At 32.9% G+C, this 24274-nt stretch overlaps 1 protein-coding gene across 1 annotated transcript in view; it reads left to right on the top strand.

The window, feature by feature from the left end:
- LOC137929382 (uncharacterized) overlaps nt 1-24274 on the top strand; it is a 138411-nt gene that overhangs the window by 78970 nt on the left and 35167 nt on the right. The gene's annotated exons all lie outside the window — the stretch shown is intronic.

Here is a 24274-nt window from a genome sequence, read left to right as displayed (position 1 = left end):
ATTGTGTACAATCATAATGCTTAAATATGTCTTTATGTCCAAAAAAAATTTTAGTAACAATGTCTACTTAAATTTGGCCAACGTTCTCAATTAAATTCACGTTTTTTTTTAAATATGACGACAGTTTTTATAAATTATACAATAAACAAGCCCTGATTATCTAAAATCGCTAGTAACTTTTTACAGTTATTTCTCTGTTTTAATATTATTTAATATCTTCTGTAAAACGAAGATATTGATATTGATACAAACAATAGCAGAGAAGATTAGGCGTTATAAATGATCGAAACGACCTTCATATCGCGACCTAGATAACTACTCTCCGAAACGTCATAACAGACTAAACATAAGCAAAAAATATTTATTGCTTCTAAATACAATATTCATTATTTATATTTATAGTCATTATTTACAGATGAAAAGCTTTAAAGATATGAATGCTAAAGCTTTTTTACTGGCAGTTAATGTATCGTACATCCTTTCTAAATGTGAATGATTTCAGAAACAATAAATAATGATAATAAAGTGGGATAATGAGTCTTCCAAATTCGGAAATGTTTCTAATTGTGGAGCCATTAAAATTTATAAACAATTATATTATATGACATAGTTAATACTGATACAAACTACTCAAGGAATCAAATAGCAATACATGGTTTTAATTGAAAGGTGGTTCAAATTTTAAGGCTGTATATTCCTTTATCCCGGTTTATCTTCATCGTTCAGAAACGATATTCAATTCACACAAAATGCGTCTTCACTGCTCTATAAAAATTAAAAGAGTGGTAATTTTTTTTGTTGATTATCATGTTTCAATACTAGCTGAATATTAATCGTTATTGCACAATGAACGTCGTCGTGATAAAGGGCGTTGGCCCGCGTTTACCTGCGCCGCGTCTTATCGCTCGTACGCGCCCTATCTACGCGCCGAATTGTGAAATGTTTTAGTCGCGACGTTGTGTAACTGAAACGTGACGGCGTCCGCTCGAGGAAGCCGCACTGACGTTTTGTTTTTTCCGCTGTATTTTATTTATAGCTGACCGTTTGCAACTTCGATTGCATATTCAGAAATATAAAAACTTTTTTTTATTTCCAATAACTTTGTCTATTCAGGTATAAACCTTAAGTAAATGTAAGCTTTTCGATTTGCTAAGCCATAAGTCATGTCCTAAGTTATCGAACACAAGAATTGATTTTTTTAGGGTATTTTGTACTTAAATTCTTGCAACACAGCATTTTTATTGGCTTAAAAAGTAATATTACACAAAATTATTCTAGTTTCGTAATAGAAAAGAGTTCTTTTATTATTTATAAAAAAAAACATTGTAAAATTGGCCTTAAAAGAGTAACTAACGTGTTTCTCGTTAGTTTTTTCTGAATAGAATTAACATTCCGTACTTGGCAGTAGTCTATGCATAAATACATATATCAATTAACAATATACCAATGTCGTAATTATTCTAAAGACAAAATCTTTTGTTTCGTTGTTTGTTTAACATAGCGTAAACTACAAAATACTTTTTTTTAATTTTGGGGACCTTCGAAATAAATACACACATATGTACATACAAACATTTTACGTTGTTTATATCAAAAGCATAGACATAGACTTCCTCGTAGATTTCCAATAGAGCTGGTTGCATGGCGCTGATCCATATCAAATACCGGCAACCCTCTCCAAACTGTCTGCGCTTAGTAAAAGCGAAAAAAAATTGATGTAAAAAAAACAAAATATACACAATACACGATACAAAATAGACTTAATAAAAAAAAAAACGACCAGTGTATTCCGGCGACGTAAACAAGCTGTTTTGTCCACCACCTTGTCGGTGAATATCCTACTCTGCGTTTATCGATCCCTGGTCCTTCAGAACTTTTCAGAACCTTAAGGTTTCTTTGCTCCATACCGAACTCTCGTGAATTAGCATTTAAAAAAAAAACTACCTTTGACTACTACCTATAGTACATGAGTACATTACGATCCAAGAGAAGAGCAGGTCTGTCTTTACACACAATCGTTTATAACATTTAAATAGAAACATTTTAAAGATGAATAGGAAATTGCCTAATATTCAAAAATATACAATAGTCTTAGTTAAAAATAAAATGGTAAAATCTGAAAGGATTTAAAGCTAAGATAAAAGCAAATATTTAGAAAGACCCTTCAGGTTAATATTAAATCGGGATCAAAAACGTATGAGAAAAAATTACAAAGTTTAATATTAAAGACTTTGTAAACTCAACCCGTAGCTGTAGGCTTAATCGCTCTTATTAAATCCTTTATTTTATTAACATGAGTCGGCATTTTTTAAAATGTAACTCTGTGATATAATAACCAAATATTTTTCTATATTTTTGCTTATCAATTTACTTTTTACAAATCTATTAAACATTAAAATTCACTTACGATGGATGTTGAATTATTTTTTAACTAATTATGCCATTAATATCAAAAATATTTTCTTTATGCATTGTACTGAACATTTAGCAAATAAATTAATTTATTATATTGTGTGACTTACGATTGCAGGTCGAGTTCGATTCCCGGCATACAATCTTATATAATTCACACTTTGTGAATTATATTTAGGATTACCAGTTACTATTACCAAATATTTAGGATTGCCAATGCACAAACAAGTTTCGAGTTGGACAGCAGCGTCCTGTGCGTACCATAATATCACACTTGGCGATAATGGTATACTCCCTCATAGATATCTTTAGGTGAGGTGTATGCCTTTGCAGTGGGCGTCTATGAGCTGAAACTACGTCGACAACGACACTACTACAACAAGACTTTAGTAATAATGTGATTATATTTTTATGATAAACAATTGAAATTTATTCTAACACAAAATTTTGCGTTTTGATTGACGTCAAATGTGTTTGTGTGAGAGTACACGTCTTTTAATATTTTCGTAGTAATTTTAGTGTTTACTTTACACAAAAATCATTCCCATACGTTTACGAAAATATGAAAATGTAGACAAATTAATCAATCCGTAATCGAGTTTTGCACATAGCAACGCATTTGGCATATTATTTACGTAAATAGATTTTTGTCTATGATTATTGACCTAGTATTACCCAAATAAGCACTAAATTAAAAAAGACCTTATCAAAATGCGACAATATTATAACTTGAAAACTTATAGTAAAACCTACTTTCCATTGTTTCAAAATATATTTCTTTCCTAAAATAAAAGAAGAAACTATGGCAAAACATAATGAATGTATTGTTTGGACGAAGTAATTAAAAGCAGTTTTCTTTATACTTTTTGTCTTGTTTCACTTATTTTATTTTAATTAAAATTTGTACATTTTCATTTTATGCACAATAGGTTATCCATAAATTATTAAAATAAAGTGTTCAATTAAAATAACTATTTCAACTATTTGATATCGAATCTGTCTATTGTTAAGAGATACTGCGGCAACGTAAATTTAAAAAAAAATCTCGAAAAGTAAAGCGAATGATCCAATATAAAATAAACTGTTCATGTTTTTTCATGTTCAAGATTTCGAAATAAAACTCTTGATGGTCGTGGGTTCGATACCCGAATTTCAATCTTGTATATTTCAAACTTTGTGAATTAATTATGTAAGATTGCCACTGCTCACAAACAAGTTTTCAGAGGAGAGGTAGCAGTGACTTCTGTGTACTATAATACAATTTACGATAGCTATTCCGCTTGCCAAGCGAGGCGAATATCGTATATCCCTCCACAGATATCTTTGGGGAATGCCTATATATTGCAGTGGCCGTCTATGGGCTGAAACGACGACTCTTTGACTAAACATAAACAATGTATTAATGTATATTTTAAAATGTTTTTCTTTGCTTCCGAGCAAGTCCATGAACTTATATTATGGTCACATAGTTCCAAATTAGAATGTTAAGTGAAACAGTGACCAGTTGAAGACACATTTTCGAACTTGACGGCTATATCAAACGGTTTGCTTGGTCACGGATGAAAGATTTGAAATGCAAATTGAAATAAAAAATTGGATTTAACGATTTAATGCTTTTGCGTGAAAAAACTAAAGTTTCTAAAAGCAGTTGTGGGATCTATAATCTTATACGATCCCACAATTTATACCTTTTTTGTAACCTAGTAAACACCCAATAAATATAAGTCATTTAGTTTATAATTATATAATTTTAATGTAATAATTTAATTTTAATACCATTGCTATATCCTAGTCATCCTATCCAACTCACAAGGTGGGCAAATGCTTATTAAGACCGTTGGAAGACGCTGTATGCGCTTTTAGTCTTATTGGAGGCCTATATCCCGCAGTGAACGTCCAACGACCGAAATTATTGATAAACATTTCATAAATTCGTAACTTCTCTTGACCATTCAATACACGCATCTTTTCATATTTCATACGATTTATTTTAGGAGCAAGATCTACTTCCCTGTTGCGGGTTTACAACTTAATTTTTGTGCTTTTGTTATTTTAATTTTTTAATACGCTTTGAAGTTTTATTTTATTCCCATCTGCCGTCAACAACATACAGACAAAACAATTGTGCCTAAAACCTTTTTCAATTCATTTCACACAAGGTTGCGGTGCAGACTAAAACAGACTGAGTATTAAACAACAAAAGCTGTTGAAACAAGCTTAGCTTTGTAACTTTGTTCTTCTTCAAATGAAAAAAAAACATATATAGGTCTATAAATTTCGAGGTGTACCATTTGTTATAAAGAAAATATTTTAGGTTTTGTTGAATGTTTGATTTAATAATAATAATTAATCAATTGCGTTCGATGATTACAATATTTAACGAGATGTTCTTTCAATATATATATATTAATCTTCAATTTTAAAACTATTGTTGTCCCCCGCCCGCTTACCGTGGCACGCGCTACCGTTTGTGGGTGTAATTTCGTAAATTCCATTCTGATAAATTTTTACCATGCTATAAAAAAATTCTGTCCAGTTTTACACTTATATCAATAAGACTTTTAAAGTGTACTTTTTTAATGAACTTTCTTTTAATTAAACAGCGGGTGCAATTTTTTTAATATACTTAATTAGTATGAATATCCTTACTAAACTTCATGTCTCTATGCTTTATGGTTTCAGAGACATTATGAGTTGACGTCGAGTTAATATACAGGTGGAAATCTCTAATATACATTATTTATAGATAGCAAATAAATTATGTTTTTACATTAAGTAGATAAAAAACTTTAAAATCATTTTGAATGAATTATAAGAGATGATATATAAAATTGTATAAAACCTTTTGAAAAGTATTTACACAGAAGGTTTTTTTCATAGCCGTTATAAAAAGATAATCTTTATATTAAGTATTATGAACCAAAATAAACTAAGATGGCTCGTGACGGTAAGTCCAGTTATATTAACTATCCCGAGTTAGATATATAGCTTACGTTATGATAAGTAAGACCGTAAAAGGAAACAATTATAATTAATTAAATAAGTCGGCGCTGTAATAAGATCGGTTTATTTATTACCCCAGAGGAATACTTTAGAATATTCTACGCTCTTTTATTCAAAGGAGAATAATTTTAATTCTAACGACCTTGTCTATATTAAACTTTGTATCTACCTAAGCTAGCAAGTTTAATTATTCTATTTATAAATATTCAGTGCAATAAATTATGTTTAAATTCAAATGATTATTTTATTGATCAAGTTTCCTCTCCTTTGAAGTATTCGAGGAACATAAAATATATATATATATTATTAGTAACAAAGGATTAACATTGATCAATTGCGTGTGTCCAATAACTAGACTCTCCATTCCTTACAATGAGTAAAATAGAAGTACCAAAGGAGAATAGAAAGAACTTGTAACCAATACCATCAAGGCGTTTCATGATGGAGACGAACTTTAGAAATAAAGACACGACTATGAAGAAGAAAAAAGAATTCCATACAGAAATCCATTAAGATCACAGTCAATGTAAACATTTATAAATTTTCATTTTTACATCACCTCATTGCGAAGTCATAATGAAATTGTTTATAGTAATCTTTTAATTTATTAAAGATTTTATTTTTAATCAAACAACTAGTGTGGAGCTTCAGGTTTGAGCTAAGTTGATGAAACAGAAAGCCGCCTCTGTTGAAACTTACCATTCTGAAGAAACAGGTGGCGACAGACCTTCGTTATTTTATTGAAGCAAGTAGTTTCTCAGAACGTTAACGAAGGTAGAAGTGATGACCAACTATAAAGATTGACTAAATGTTATTTTGACACATCCAGTAATAAAATAAAGTCTAAAATCACTTGGTTCATTTTCATTATTTTCTTCGGAGTAATATGAGAAATTATATCATCCATTGCCAAACACTTACATGGTTGCCTCGATTAGAATATTTGACAAGGGATTGTGAAATTTTATGAAATGTAAATTACGTTATGTTATAAAAGGTGAATAAATATTGAAAGATATTTACTCAGTAGTCATATAGTTTTGGCATTTTTAATCTCTAGCTTTCGTATTAATCTGTCAAAGCCATGATTTGTCAAGCTACGTACACTAAAGGCCTTTCAGTTTCAGTCAGAAGGTCCAGCACTCACGGGCTCATGCGACTAACAACCGGAGTTAAAACAAGACCCTGTGGATCGATATAAGCATAATCCGTTTGTCATTCGAAATAAAAATCTGTTATATTTTGTACCAAAATTAGAACGATTAGTAAGCAAGAATAACTGTCGTAAAGGTAGACCGGAGGTCTTTGCTCGGAGCGTAGGGTTGAAGCGATGAATCATTTATTTTCATTAGAATGCGCCCGGCGTGTGTTTGCCGCCTTTTATGTTCACTGTTTAAAACAGTCGTGACTTGAAATATGTTCAACGGGTCATGGCGATCTATACTTAGCAAATGTTACAATTTTGAAATAAAAAAAATCATCACAATGATCACCGTCACTTCAATCGAGGTCCCATAGATTTCCAATAGCATCAGCTATTCTTGCCTGTCTGTGGTCTTCACTCCTCAAGAACCTCAAGGCTCTAGTGGCTATCTGCTGCGCGCTATGTGACCTGACACTTCAACTTGCCAATCCAATAAATCAATATAAACAATTATTTTATATTGTTTTGTTTACGTAAATAATAAAGGTAATTCTTTGTTTGATATCAATTAAGTATAATATATACCTATTGGTAGAACACTAACACTTTAAAAGAGTGCGTATTGGGGAATATAACATACCTTTAAGTTTTCGGACCTAGGATTAACGGGTTTAATTGCATTGTTTTCCTTTGCTGTTTTAAAGTGATGGTAATGTACGTAATCATTCGTACTAAATTTGTATCCATAAGCTAAGATTGTAAGGAACTCTAGCCTACCATTGCTCATATAAACAATATATAGTACAGTATTACATACTGGCAGTAAAAAAAATAAGTTTACATTAAGAAAGAGAATTTATAAATAAAACACTTTTTATTTGATTTGTTTGAAAGAGGCTTAAAAATTTTAATATAAGAAAGCACATAAACGTATCTGTCATTTGATTACATCGTGAGCTATTAGTAGCAAATTTTTCGTCGGCCCCAATTAAAAACGATAAAAATTAAAAAAAAAATCCATCTGTATATCATAATAACGAGATAAACACGTTAAACTCAATTTCACGAAGTAAATTGAAGGCAAGCTTTCACCTAGAGCCTCTCGTCGTAAAAGGTAAAACGTTTTCCACATTTCCTGCACAACTGCACACCAAAGACGTTCTTAAGTGGAGGACATAAAGATTAAAATCGGACTGGTGCAATTTATACTGCACCGTTCTGTTACGCCCTTGACCGAATCGAAAATCCCGCACCATTCCTTTTATAGTTTGAAAATTAACATTAAAATTTCATTTTAGCTGCCGTTCCGACATCACTTGGATTTCATTTTGTGGAATTACTCATTAAGGATTATAAATTATATTTGACAGAAATAAGACGGATTTATATCGCAGGGGTCGCAAATCCTCGATCAAATAGAAAGAGGAGTTGTTGAAGTTTCTTCCGCTACTTTTTACCGGCGCTAACGCATAAGCGTTAAGGCTGGTAGAAAGTGGCGGAAGGGCTGTTAACATTTAGTCAGGCAACGACCACCGACCATGTTTGAGGTACGGTTGTCTCGGGAATGGAATGTTAAATGTTTATTATCTACAAATGACAGCCAAGGCCAAAGTTTTGTCACGGGGGCCCTTGAGGTCACACCATAACGCGTCCTCCGACGCGATCTAGCTCGAAGTCCTCCTAATCTGATCTAATAAACAACATCTATATCGCTTTTAAAAGAAAATCAATATCAATAATACGATATTCATACGAACCTTACCTATTTTGTGCATTATGCTCCTGAGGTATGTCAGTGACTGTAAGGGGCAAGTTGACAAACTTATAGAGAGACTTATGATGAGAGAATATCTTCTTTCTTAATATGTTGCCTTATTGACATTTATAGATTCCAAAGAGAAGACTTTTATGGGGTGCAAAACGCGGAAGATGCTTATCTTAAACCTAGCTTACGTAACTTAGCTATATACCTCCTAGAGAACCTTTAGTAAAGCCGTTACAACAAATAAATTATTACCGAATTGCGAATTCGCCGGATTGTTAGATAATTTAAGCAGGCGCTTCACCTGACTTACGACAAAGCTTCCTCCGCATGCGCTGTCACTCAATACGCATTTAGCATCTCGACTCAAAGGCGATGAAGAAGCTAGAGAAAGTCGAACCTCCACTTTATCGGGTGTAAAATTAGAACCACTTTGGAAAGCGTTAGCGCCTAGAGAAGAAGTGGTGGAGGGAACTCAGATGATCGAAGATTGTCTGTTATCTAACCATATACTTCCATAACCGACCTCACAGGGTTTGTTTTTATTGGCTTGTGAATTGCTGTCTATATACTGTCTTGTTTTTACATATCACGTGTGCGTCTGGTTAATTTCGCCCACCATCGTCTCCCTGCTCACATACCTCACGATGACTAGCACTTCCGCGTACATTATGTCAACCAGCTTCGTCGCTGTTGGCTAGTTGCATCTAAAGCAACGAAATCCAGGAACTAACTAATTGTTTGCCTTACCGCACCATAATGAAGATAATTACGCTCTAAATACATTACACTTCATTCTTCTTACTCGTGTTGTTTTGGCAGAAAAGTTATCACACTGCCCTCACAGTCCTTCGTTATCTCTCTCCATTATCAAGGCGCTTCCATTTACAGATTCAAGTGTGTTTCAGTGACCTATTTCATTTGATTCTTCCATCACAAATCCAGACGACCTGTAAATCTTAAAACTTTCATTCTACCTTAAAGACTTGTCGTTCAGGTATTTCCATAGCCTCTATAGTCTTTGTTTTATTAACAAAATATATTAAAGTTTTAAAGTAAATGATCGCCGAACGTAGAGATGACAACCTCAGCATACTTATATTAGTATTTTCGTACATATAAATTATTCATTTGCATAGTGTTAGCCGATAGGTACTATTAACAATAAGACTTCGTCATCACTTAAAATAAGGTGGATTTGTGGTAAACCGCTAGCCTATGTTTATTAGATAAAAGAACAATGTAAAATCGAAACGAGTTATTGTAAATTTAATTGTAACAAATATTATTTTATTTTTATTAAAACTTAAGTGTGCTTAACATACATGTGCATAATTTTTATTGCCAATCACCAGCTTTAACCTTTTACCATCTTTCTGAGAGTTACTATACGATGTGTGAAAGTTTTTGTTATTTGAGGCTTTCCACGAATCAAGCTTTTTATCCGTATCTTCATGACATATGCGTATTCTTTGGATGAAACAAGAGATGTAATACACAGCTAATGACAAGTATCGCGCATAATCTGGTATTTAAACAATAATCTACATATGGTTGTTTAATTTTGCATAAATATCAACATCATATAACTAAAAGTCATGTCCGTCACAATAATACGCTAAGGTTTGATTTGTTTCGATTTGTTTACCATATATCTGAGCATTGTTCATGACTTTTTGAATATGTCAAAATCAACAAATATTTGCCTTCTATAACTAAACAGCGTGTATTTAGTTGCGCACTTAATACAATTTGAATCAAATTCTTCAATAGGTCTCATAATATTTTATTTCGATAAAGAAATAACTAGGGATATGTAAATTTAAATTTTCGAAGCATTTTAAAGATGTCTTTTCATTATGACATCTATTTAAAAAAAGTATTTTTTTTATTTTTTAATGTTTAACAATCTGTTATCAATGTCAGTAATTTATATGTAAATTTATCAGTGCTAACCTATGGTCAATGAATTTTTTATTCGATTTTAATAGCTATTGCGAGTAAATCGTTAAAAGCAAAAAGTAAATATTTTATAGGTACATAAAGTTCGTATTCTAAAATCCGTGAAGAATTATGATCTTTTTTAAGAAACATGCTCAAATAGAAAATATGTCATCTATCGTCGTTGTTTCAGCCCATAGACACCACACTACAAGGCATAAGTTTCCTTCAAAGATATCTATTGGGGGAAATATACCACAATCGCACGAACGCAGTGTGGCATTATGGCACGCAGAGTTATTGAAGACAAATCTGTCAAAAATTATTTTTATAATGCTTATAGTCAGATCACAGATATCCTTTTATAAGAAAATTATCATCATTATCATTAACACATTATCATCAAAATTATTATCATAATAGTAAAAATGCCGATGTCATCAAAAATGGACGTAGGACTTTTTATAGTAAAAGTTTTTCTCTCTAAATATGATAGCTTGACAATATTTCTGTGGCATCAAATTCCGGAAAGCGGAAGGACGTAGGTAACAGGATAGAGCAAATTCCGCATGGCTACAGCAACGTCCTCCCGTCGGGCGGTATCGATTGCCAATCCTGTCACACATAACGCGTCCCAGATTGAATTGTGGCGTATCGCATCATATTTCATTACACACGATTTTCGTATCTCACCTCGTCTAAATCGACCGTTTCGATACGTAGTAAAATTGAGAAATTATCAAAACTTGCGATTAAATAAAAATCACGTTGTATTTATTTAAGATTACAGATAAATATTATTTTATTATTAAAAAAAACCATTCAGATGTTAAGGTTTTATATTACATGATATTTGCCTAAAAATTATTTTCGGAAATTCCATCTTCAACTAAATCATGTAAATACTGATAAAATCAATCACCACTCCATTTAGTCAGTTGCATGTTTTAGATTGCGATTATTGAAGATATTAAATTATACATATTAACTTTCGATAACCAGACTCAAACAGGAGACGACAGACATACTGACCTATGTTTTAAAAGACTATATAGTTTTTCATACAATACAATTAATTGGATTAATTTCCAATGAATGATCAAACTGTGTGTATCGATCATTTATTGGAAATTCTAAGGTCAAGCATAACTTAAACACAACAAGATCAAATCTTAAGTGGTATATGACTGAAGATTAATTTTGTTTTACTATAAAACTGGACCGATAAAAAGAGTAATAAAAATATATATGTAAATTACGGTTTACTACAAATGAACTTTCCAGACTCGAACAGGAGTTGGTAAACAAAAGTCAGGAATCTCAATTGGCTAGCCGCCATCTTGACTAAATGAAGTCTAGACCGGTCGCAAGATAAGGAAACCTAAATTAAGTTATGAACAGATAAGAATCTCACATTGCATTGTATTCAATTATTTGTCGAAATCAAAGCATATCTTTATATTACATATAACAAAAAGATTTAAATATTAGAAATTTTTCAATAAACATCTCCAATCAAATCACAGACAGAATATCTATGAACAATTTGATAAATTGAGTTTTAATAATATTAATCTATATTATAAAACTAATATATACTATACCAGGTATATAATGCTACAGAAGATTCCAATTTATGGTACGCATTTGCATCAAGTTATACATTCAGTACAGATAATAAAACTTTAGTTCAACTACTGCATAACTATATTAATACGTTAATGCCGGTAGACGCTTTTGCAGACGGCTGCATCCAAGATGGCGTGCTCGATCAATGGTTACCATGACAACGCGTCAGACCTGCTCAGCTGGCCTGAAATGTGCTGAAAACAAAACACGGCGTCGCGGGGACTCGCGGCGTTTTTCGCGAAAGAGTGAGACAGTCCGACTCCGGAATGAGTAGAAAAGATAGGCGACGCTTTGGACGATTTTATTAAAATCCCATAATAGTTTTATTATTTAAATATATTTATATTGTATACTCGTTTATGTGTACAGACGACGCAATTGTCATTTATTGGCACAGAAAAGATAAATATTTTTAACTACTTAAGATCGATGATGGATTGATGATCAGGACAAATATAAACAGATTTATTTGAGAGAATATTTAGTTATATAGGGTGATTGTTTACAGATGTTAAAACTTTAAAATGGATTGTACAACTCATTTGCTGTTAATTAATATATGGTCTCAATTAAAAAATCAATTATTTCAGTAATAATAAATAACGTAGTGATAATATTGTAAGAAAAACCTTTTAAAGCTTCCGACTGTGCCTGCGAACCACCTATAACTAACTTATAACTCTAAATTATTGGTCTGTCGCATTCCAATGGATTTTGAGAGTGATAATTTTATACTGAAAAATTACTGAATATCAATCTAGCTTGCAATGATTATAATTACTAAAGGGAACTAGATAATCAATTAACGATAATTTCTCATTTTTCCTTACTGGTCTCTTTTTTTTATTCGCACTGTAACTCACTGATTTATATAGGGAGTGTGCAATACGCGTAGTACTAAGGTACTTGTACTGACTAACATGGAAGAACAACGTGTAAGTAATGCCTATAGTTGTACAGGCACATGGACTCGTTGAGATAGAGTAATATGCAATGCTCACAGTCCTACAAGAATACACATTATGAAAAAGCACAGTACTATAGGAATATGCACTGACTAAGACAGAGTTAGTATCGTGCAACGCGCACAGTACTATAGGAACACGCACGGACTAAGACATAGAGAGGAATATGCAATGCTACAGTTCTATAGGCACACGTACTGACTAACATAGAGAAAGGTATATGCAATGCTACAGTTCTATAGGCACACGCACTGACTAAGATATAGAGAGGAATATGCAATGCTACAGTTCTATAGGCACACGCACTGAATAAGATATAGAGAGGAATATGCAATGCTACAGATCTATAGGCACACGCACTGACTAAGGTATAGAGAGGAATATGCAATGCTACAGTTCTATAGGCACACGCACTGACTAAGATATAGAGAGGAATATGCAATGCTACAGTTATATAGACACACGCACTGACTAAGATAGAGAGAGGAATATGCAATGCTTCAGTTCTATAGGCACACGCACTGACTAACATAGAGAAAGGTATATGCAATGCTACAGTTCTATAGGGACACGCACTGACTAAGATAGAGAGAGAAATATGCAATGCTACAGTTCTATAGGCACACGCACTGACTAACATAGAGAAAGGTATATGCAATGCTACAGTTCTATAGGGACACGCACTGACTAAGATAGAGAGAGAAATATGCAATGCTACAGTTCTATAGGCACACGCACTGGCTAAGCTATAGAGAGGAATATGCAATGCTACAGTTCTATAGGCACACGTACTGACTAAGCTATAGAGAGGAATATGCAATGCTACAGTTCTATAGGCACACGTACTGACTAACATAGAGAAAGGTATATGCAATGCTACAGTTCTATAGGCACACGCACTGACTAAGATATAGAGAGGAATATGCAATGCTACAGTTCTATAGGCACACGCACTGACTAAGATAGAGAGAGGAATATGCAATGCTACAGTTCTATAGGCACACGCACTGGCTAAGCTATAGAGAGGAATATGCAATGCTACAGTTCTGTAGGCACACACACTGACTAAGAAAGAGAGGAATATGAAATGCGTACAATTCGTGCAAAGCGCACAGTACTATTAGTATACGCAATTCGAAATGCCAACGTACAATACTACACACGCTCTGACTAATACGTTCACGTTGACGCGAATTGATTCCCTCGTTAGCAGTCTAGACGAGCGTGGTTTTGCGAAATTAACAACAATGTTAGTAGAATAACGTAGTATGTGATTTTGAGTCACGTCCCAACATCACTGCGTAAGTAAAAACGCCAGTGTGAAAAACGTTCCCGCATTTATTGGTATTCATATATTCAATTCAATAGCACGTATACGTTCACAGCTGCTACTTTGCCTTAAAGATATGAAATTCACAAAAGTCGAGTATTCGACATGTGTTCTATTTTTGGCGATGTGTCGTAGTGTATAACTTCAGGCCTCTTAAGCAAACGCACAGTCGCTCAACGAAATGCTCGAATGCTACGCTCTATTTTTTTCTACAACTTCGCATGAGAAATGAGAAGATTCGTATACGGGCGCTAGTAACCTGGGCGGACCGATCACGTAGAACAGATGGCCGCGAGGGGCGTTAAAGTTTTGGAGTGGAAACCACGGATACGCAAACGTAGCGTAGGATGACCAATGACAAGACGGATAGGCGACCTATAAAGTGTCTAAAAGCTATTTTTACATAATAAGAACAACTTTAATGACCAATTTTATACAAATACGGATTCTTTGTTGTTTTAGCCCATAGACGCCCACTGCAAGCCTTCTCCGAAGATATCCATGGGCTCATATACTATAATCACCACGCTTTGCAGTGGGGTTAGCGATCGCAGTGTGGTATAATGGTACGAAGACAACGCTGCTGGCTATCCTCTAAAAACTTGTTTCTGAGCACTGGCAATCCCATATAATCAATGCATAAATTGTGAATTATATATATATAATATTATATTATACCGTGGGAATTGAACCCGTGACCTACAATCGCATATGTTATACCGCTGGGCTACCACTAATAGTTTGCAATAGACTTATTTTAATATTTTAGGATTAAAGTTCTTAAATAAATTATTCTCATACAAAAGCCTAACTATAAATCGAAGTCTTGTATAATTTGGCTCACAGTTATTCAGGTTGCGAAATTTATCTTGTGAATCCCGAAAGTTTTTAAATATTTTATCACTTAATAGTTTAACTTCAAAAAGGTCGTTTTGAGACGCAAGTCACTGCCATATTAAGGTCTGGCTGGAAATAAACTTTTTCATTTATTATTCATATACTTACCTCTGGGACAATATTAGACATTTTATAAAATAAGAAATATAAACTGTCTATGAAGTGTTACTCATATTTTTGATGTATTTTACTCGTACTTAAGACGCAGTGATTTGGACGATCTTGAATTTCGAAGGCTGTCTGTATTCTAACCGTACATAGATTTTAATGGACCGTGACATTAATTATCGACTACAGACTAAATTCCGTAATACCATTTCAATACAATATATTAATAACACTTAAAAGCGGATAATAAATATAAACTAAGACTAATCGAAACATTCTAATAAGTTCTTAACAAAACTCAATTCATCAGTTAACAGGTATGTATAAAACGTTACATATCGCTCCATTTTTGTTTTAGGAAAGTTATCTATTCATAAAGAGCCGACACTTGCGATTTTCCGGATACAATTCTATATAATTCACACTTTACGCCTTAATTACATAGGATTGCCATTGCTCACAAACAAGTTCCCTGAGATAGGCAGCAACGTCCCCTGTGTATCATAATAACAAACTGCTATTCCCAACTCGCTTGCTAAGCGTGGTGATTACAGTATATCAACCCATAGACATATTTAGGAGAGGTCTGTGCCTTGCACTTATACTAAGATAATAAAATAATGTTGTTTTAAAACCATTGCAACAGAAACATAATATTGGATTTTTTAATTTTAATATCAAAAACTCGTAAAAAGAAGATGATTTATTTGTAATTGACAAGTGCTATTTGCTTAATGTCATTCATAGTTTCACAGGCAGTGAAGACGCTTTTTCATCATTCTTTTAGTCAAAGAACGTCAGCTGTTGACATAGATCTCCTCTATAGATTTCCAATAGGATCAGTAGAAAGCTGCCTGCATTCAGCGTCTTCCGTTGACCTTAATAAGTTTATCTGTATACATTATAAGTGCACATCCTACTCTGCGTTTCCTAATCCATGGTCTCTGCTCCAGAATCTTAAGCCGCAGTCCCGTTGGTTGTTAAACAACTGTGAGTTGCCAAAGAGACCCGAAGAGAGAGACCACTGACTCATTTTCCTATTTGTATTTAAGTATACAAATAAATCTTCACGAAAAAATACGTTCAATATTTTTAAATCAATGTTACTGAAAGCGTAATAAATCGTATCTAATTACACATGGATACTTTTCAGTATTCTTAGACCTTATTCATCAAGAGAGACTATAATGAGACACTACTTGGTAAAAGGCTCTGAAAAGTACGTAAACTTTGGATATTTATTAAGTTATTATTTAATAAATTTATTTAAACTATTATTGATAACATAAGCACGTTGTTTTCAGAATCTTACTCAATAAAACAAAAGCATTCTTTTACCCATAGAATAAAAAAGGTTATAGACAAAACTGAGAAGTCTCAGGTCAAGGTCAAAACAGTTCAGTGAATAGACGCCTAGAATTCTTTCCCAAGTCTAGAGGTGAACTTTTGTTTACAAAAGGTTAATAACTCCTTATATCAGTGATAGATTCGAAAAACGTTAAATATTTCGATTTTTCCATAAATAGCCTTCAAACATTAGCTTTATATGTAAAATATAGTATTGGCATTTGGTTTGAGTAGTCAATAATGTAATAATTTTATAAATCATTTCGGTATTAGAAACATATACCAAGATGTGTTGAGTACTATGCGATAACGCTCTACAAAACCGAACCCTGCCTATCTTCGTCATAAGTTATATTTTTCAGTCCGATGTGCCAAATCAAATGCCAGGTACTTTACATATTTATGTATATTTACTTTATAATTTTAAAATAAGGTACCATAACCATATTGTAGCGCAGCGAAGGACGTCCACCTATTAAGTGGACAAACGATCTTTTTAAGGTAGTCCAAAGACTGGACGCAAACCGCTTCTAACCTGTTCTATTAGAAATCCAAGAGACAAGTCTATGTTCAGCACCTGACATCTTGCGGTTGAAATGATGATAATCATTATTCAATTTGTCTAAGAACATCTGTAATATGCACTATTTTATATTTCGACGTAAAACAAATTCACTAATCAAAATATATAATATCAAAAAACACTGTAATAAAAATACGTTTTTGTCTTTGTCGTTTTATTTTTTCTTTTTATACTAGGATGCATTTTTATTTAATATTTTATGTGTACTTTATGCATATTACACATTTACTATTTAAAGATTATTGTTTTACTAAATAATTTTTAAATTAGCTTAAACAAAACATAATGTAAGATTAGTTATGTTGTGTTTATCTGTATTTAGGATGTTTTTAAAATTAAGCTGTTATAACCATGTCCAGTAACGTGTGTTTTATTGTTTTCACTGTTGATGATCCCAAAAAAATAAAGAAATAACGCAAATATTTGCTTTTCAACAACGATCTGCTATGTGAACATTCTGGAAAAAGAATAAAAGTTTATAACAGTGATAACAATAACATTTGTTTCTGTAATACCAAAATCAAATAACTTAGGCTTAAAAGAAGCATAGCCTGTCTCGTAGAGTGAATTAGATTGAAGTAACATTTTGGACTGGCGTGTAGCGTTAGACAGAATTGACATAACAAAAAAAAAATTACACTTCGTAAAGTTTTCAGAATAATTCTTTTGTGATGATATATTTTCCAATAGTTTAAGTTAAAAAATTTATTGGAATTGCCATTTAAAAACAAATTAACAAGAACAGATGACTGCTACATGAAGCAGTATCATATAATAGGATAATGTTAACGTTTAAATTGCGTAAACATAACCAAATAAATCGTAAGATCTCCACAAATCGAATAGCTTTCCTTAATAGCACTGCGATCTCTAAACTCTTACCGTAATGGTATCATCTTGAGTCGACAGTTGCACAATGCAAGTTGATCATTGAAACATTTATTGTATTCGGCGTCTATCGGCCATTGCCGTATCCCAATTTGGCGCGAAGCAAGTGCGCGCTGGCCGACGCGCGTGTACTATGCTATTTATACAACGTGGTACGACGCCCGACCCTCCCTTCCCGCTCCACCGCGCCCTCTTCCCTGTCCTATCCCGTTCTTTATAATTATAGACGTACAGAATCCATTGCAAATTGTACTAGCTTCAGCTATAGGCACTGATGAAGCTCTGTGACTCATTGGAATCGAAAATAAATAATGCAGACGCAACGTCTGAATATTCTCATCATTTCCATTCCCGTGTCCTTCGTATACACTAACGAATGTATTCAATATTATATAAAAACGCAATATGCAAAATTTAAAACATTTTTAACAAGATTTATAAAAAATAATAACTCGTACATACTCTTTCACCCTTTTAGGATAGTGCTAATATTATATTTTTAGTTGCAATTATACTAAAAATTTTGTCATAAGAATTGCAATAATTTTCTACAAACTTAAATACTTACTACTATAGCAAGGCGTGCATTTATTAAAATACTGGATATAGTTATACAAGTTGAAATCGTAGATGAGGTATTGACTGGATAAATCAATATGAAACTGCAGAAAGATTTTACCATTATACCAACAATGCAACAAAAGTTTTATATATTTTATGCGCGCATAATTACAAAACATAACACCTTGAAAAACGATGATAGCAGAAACTGTCGTGCTTATCCACGACCCTCGGGAAACAACGACGAAGAAGAAAAACTACATACCTGAAATCATAAATTCAATAACCATACCAAAAACGTCTTAACATTTCAAATTTAATTATAATAATAATTTTAAAATCTAATTTTTGCAAAATTTTCAACTCAAAGTTATATTATTCTGTTAATAAAAATAAATACAAAAATTCATTATTAATAAATCAAAAGGTTGTTCACACGTATAAAGATTATTTCTCAATAAATACTAATTTTATACAATGCGTATGAATGATTAAGTCTGATCTCATAAAAAGTCCAACAACCTGTTAATAACCGCGACAAATACACTAACGCCTAATTTCGTTACAGCGAATAAGTACCTATATTTACCGAGGAAGTTTATCGAACTCGCATTAAAGCTATAATACTAATTGTTACGCTGCTAATTTACGTAATTATGCTAAAGGATTTGGTTTTGTAGTGAAATATACACTGTACAGATAGCAAAAAGGAATTAGAATGTTATTTTTGAATCTACTGTCGTTTTTATTTCACATAATTACCAATATACAGAGTAATTGAAACTAGCAGTAAAAACTTGAAAGAGGTGAATATTTAGCTCATATGATATCAATTAACATTTTCAACTATTAATAACTAAAACTCAAAGGTTTTAGAAATAATATAAACATAATGAAGTAAAAAAAAAGAGTTTTCATCGTTTAATTTGACGTCGCTGTCAAACCTCGGATTACTACATATTAAAATTAATCATTGTTTTAGAATCTGCTGCTGCAGACTTAGCTAGTATTTTTTTAAATCTGTTTCAAATCACGTATAAAGAATCATTGAAAATAGCTGTTAAAGCTTAAGAGCATTTGCCGACAAATGAGCTGTATGCATATACACACATTTAAACCTTTCCCATCACCCTCTATGCCAATAATTTTATCAGTGAGGAGTTTGACGAACCAGTTACAGTGCTACCGCAACCGCTGTGCCCCGCATTAGGTATGAGCGCGGCGAGATAAGGGGGGGGGGTGTCAGTCGTTCCGTTCCGTCAATGCTTGCAGCGGCAGCGCTCATGCTCTTTTTTCTTCGTACCACAACTTGAAGCGCTTTACTACAGCGCGGGACAGCAGATCTCGTAATAATCTTATACCAAGCTGACAGAAAAATTAAAAAAAATGCATTCGTTACCTTACCTACTTCGTGTCCTGCTATATCAATTTAAAAAAATACTTACAACCGATAAAACTTGTAAAGAAATAAAGCCATCAAATCAATCAAAGCATCGAAGCATTTTAGCATTTGCATCAACTCGTACAGTTAACCTCGTCTCAGCGGATAATCTCTTTCATTTAGACGAAAGACTTATTTTATAATAATACAACGAAAAGCTTTGAAAGCAATTATTTGCCATTTGACTCAGACCTGTTCATTTATAAAGAGACTGAGAATTATAAATGTAAAATTCACACAGCCATCAAGCATATTGCACTTAGACTCGAGTTACAATGTTTACCGCATTGCGGTTGTACCGCACAGTCTATACAGAGATAATTTAACCAACTTCATAAGATTTAGTGTCGTCTTAATAATGACTTCATTAACCGCGGGCTAACATCAATTTTATTCAGTTTAATTTTAGATGAGTTAGACCTTACATTTGGACCTTGCTTGCATTAACTACATAAGATCATTGCTCCTTTTTAGGTATTTATGTGTAATGGTGCAGCACCTTATCATTTCAACTGTAGATCGCCCACTGCTGGACAGTGATCTCCCACTTAGGCTTTCAACAGGATGGGCTTTTTTTCGTACCGTCTGCTCCGCCGTTTTCATGGCCGCTACCTCCGGGATAAGTATAATTTAATAAAATTAGTTGTTGCAAAATATCGTCACTTTTTATAAATTATTTTGAATTAAATACAGATAATATCAGTAAATGTTTTGAGGACAACTATGTACGATATTATGATATACTCTCATTATCGAATAAACATTAATGAAGTTGCTGGATACAGCGCAAGATGCAAGATCGTGGCAATGTTTAGATTAGGTCTATGGCTCGCAGAGGTCGTCTATCTGCTGTAAAGATGAAAAATAATAATTAAACAGAAACAAAAATAGTAATGAAAAGACTGACATACAAAATGGACTGATTTATCTTTAATAGCGGTTTCATAAAAATACGCACGTGGCGAGCCTTTACAGAGAAATGAACAAAAATGGACGGTTGATATATTAATGGATTATATCGAGTATTAAAACGCACGCTATTTCCGCGACTGCGTTTTTTGATTTCAGTTATTTATAGTCTCGATTTCCTGTTATTTTTACATGTTGCATACAAACGAATGTATGTACATATAGAAATTTATATTTTATATAGACGTTACCAAAGTTAACACTTGCAAACGGATAAAGTGAATAGCCTTTCTTCTGCAAATATTTACATTGTAAACCCTCGATACCGATATTTTTTATTAAATAATATTTATCTGTTACCATAATTTCACACCGGTTTTGTATCTGCGGCCAAATGTTCACATGTTTTATATCATAGCGTCATATACATTCATCGTTGGCTACTATCTGAAAATCGCTATGTTCTATATACAAATTTAAATAAGCATTTTTATTTAAATTACCTTTATTTGTTTCAATTATTAGTATAGATAATAACGTTCTAATATCACATTAATATATTTTAAATAACTAATTTAAGTTTAATATTTATAACGCAATAAAATATATTGATTACCTAAAGAGCTTTAAATATATTACGTTCTGAGTAAGGATATTGATAAGTCTTATTTACGCGACCCTCGGCCTTCTGCCAGATAATTGAAGATCATAAAATATTTTAACGTTTATATTTACGCAATTTGACCGTAGATAGTATATGAAGAAACATTATATATATTCAAGGTTAGGTTTATAACATAATATACAAAATGCGGCCAGACAAATAAAACAAAAGCAAGATAACAAATACATTAGTCATTTCTTATAATAAATACGTCTATAATATAAATTTAAACTTTGTCTGACCTCGGGTAATCTACAATTTTCAAGCTCTTTGTTGGTATTGTTTTTAAGATGAGTTTTTCTTTTGAATTTGCGTCATAGTGTTACTCTGTGTTGCCAACACTAACTACCATTTTTTATGAGTGTTAACATTTTACGATCTTTTACCTTTAGATTAAGTTTATTTTATTAAAATGTTTAAATTTATTCTTTCCAATGTGTGACATACACAAAAAATCATCTAACATGACTATCTGTTCATAAATTATCGTAGATTTTTTAATTATTTTAATTTATGAGACTACGAAGGGTATTAACAAAGATATAATAGATGCATAATGATTAATAAAAATTACAATTGGCAGTCATCACTCAGGGCAATTTCTTACAGACAACCGTAGAATGGAAATAGAAAAAAAAAGTACCGGGTAGTTGATGTTTAAATACAAGTATACATATATTAACTTATATACATGTGAGGGGCATAATAAAATTTGTGCAACTTTCATGCCTCCAGTACGCTGTTCAAAGCGTTTTCGTGATTAAAATGCGCTTCATCATTTTAGGTCATCGTTTTAACGCGAATTGTTAACAAACCGCCGTATTTCTGGCAATGTATCCGATAGACGGTGCCAAGTTTCACACCTCTCCGCTAGTTAGAGGTTACGTTAACGGTGGTCTTATGGCGCAGTGAACTCTATGATCTTTAAGGGTAAATTAAGGAACACGTGGATGACACAAAAATACACGCCATGCTGTTTGACGTCAACTAAATTGTAGGCCAAGGAGATTCCCGAAACGAATATAACCGGGTGTGCCAAAACCGGAGCATGATAGGCACACAAGCTTCAACATATGAGACTGTGTGTATACGTTTGCGGCGTATAACTTTACCTCGATACCGCAAAGCTAAGTGGTTGACACTTAAAATGATTTATCTATCGAATTATTTAAAATGTATGCTCAATTTAAATTAGAATTTTAGTAAGATATCTATAGGAAATCAACGTAGTCTATTGAGAATTTTTAATATTCGAAACGGAAATGTCAACGTTTCGCAAATGGAATGCTAGCTTTTTCTTCGGTGTCTTACTGCCAGTTCGTGCAGCGTGTCTAGTACAGTATGTGGTGCCGAGATTTTTGCCACACTTATAAAAGTAACAATCGATAAATATGCAATATTTTGTTGTACTTTTTACGACATTACATTTTTATTAAAACGGGTAAATGAAAGAATTGTTCATTATATTTTAAATATTATTGCAACCAGAATACAATAAAAAATTCTCTAAAATTATATCCTGTATTGCGTATGATGAAAAATAAACTGTTATTATTAACGACGCCCTTTCGATAGACAAATTGGCCATTGTCTATATCTTTATGCGCGATGAAATTCTTAATTGTTCCACCTTGTAGGAAGAGTACCCTCTGTCAACTGCTTACTCTGTGTAAATTGCTACCGATGTAATCAGATGTTAGCAATTTCCATTGACCCATTGCGATTCGAATTGGGTAGCGCCCACGCCAACTATTTATACGAATGTTTACGTAAACTAACGAAATAAGATAATATCATCAATCTATGTTATTATGATCAATCTACCAAAGGGACATAAAGCTACTTAGACAATGTCACAAATCGTGAAATATTTTGCCAAATCTTTGTACTTGATGTTGATTTCCAACAATTGGTTTTTCAACTCATCAAGATATCTCTAGAACCAAATGGCATAAAGACTTGAAATTTCGTAGGACCATTCTTTTAGCTTAATATAGGTAAGTTTAGATTTTACAAAAATCTGATAACATATAACAACATCGTTTTTATTTTATCTCCAATTTTACGCATATAAATGCAGTTAAAATTTTGGAGGTAACGGAAAAAAACCACTCAATGCTTAAAAATTATTAGAGAATTTTGTTAAAACCTAATTCTGGCCATTTTTATTCATACAGTGTTTAGTCTCTTTCTCACTCTGAATATGAAAAGACGAATTCTGTAACAAAACGTCGTCCCTTGATAACAGGAAAATAAGACAATAAAACAATGCATCTTTGTTTTCAGACATTTGTCGCATAAATTAGTATTACACGGCGTTAAACATCACATGTGTACATATATAACATATTTTAAATTATGAACCTTTGGACGTTTATGAGTGAGAGAAGGGATGGGTGATTTAAGTAGTCTGGATGAAGGTGTATGATGTAAATTATTTTGTACGTATGTATTGTAACGCATTCTCTAGTGATTTCTTCCTTTCAGCGTCTTTAAATTGTTTCGGCCTTTCTTCACGCGGACAGTTGCCGTTTCAGCCCTTCCACGCCCACTGCAAGACATAGGTCTCCACCAAAGATATCTATTCACCACGCTATCCATAATCACCACGCTTGGCAAGCGGGTCGTCATTATGGTACACATCCTGAAAATCGAACCCGCGGCCTACCATCACAAGTCTTAGTCCCCTA

Source organism: Battus philenor, unplaced genomic scaffold, assembly GCF_028537555.1.
Source record: "Battus philenor isolate CCGP_79_NKW_IND1 unplaced genomic scaffold, ilBatPhil1.0.hap1 SCAF_5, whole genome shotgun sequence".
In the NCBI taxonomy this organism is placed as follows: domain Eukaryota; kingdom Metazoa; phylum Arthropoda; class Insecta; order Lepidoptera; family Papilionidae; genus Battus; species Battus philenor.
This window is presented reverse-complemented; position numbering and strand designations above follow the sequence as displayed.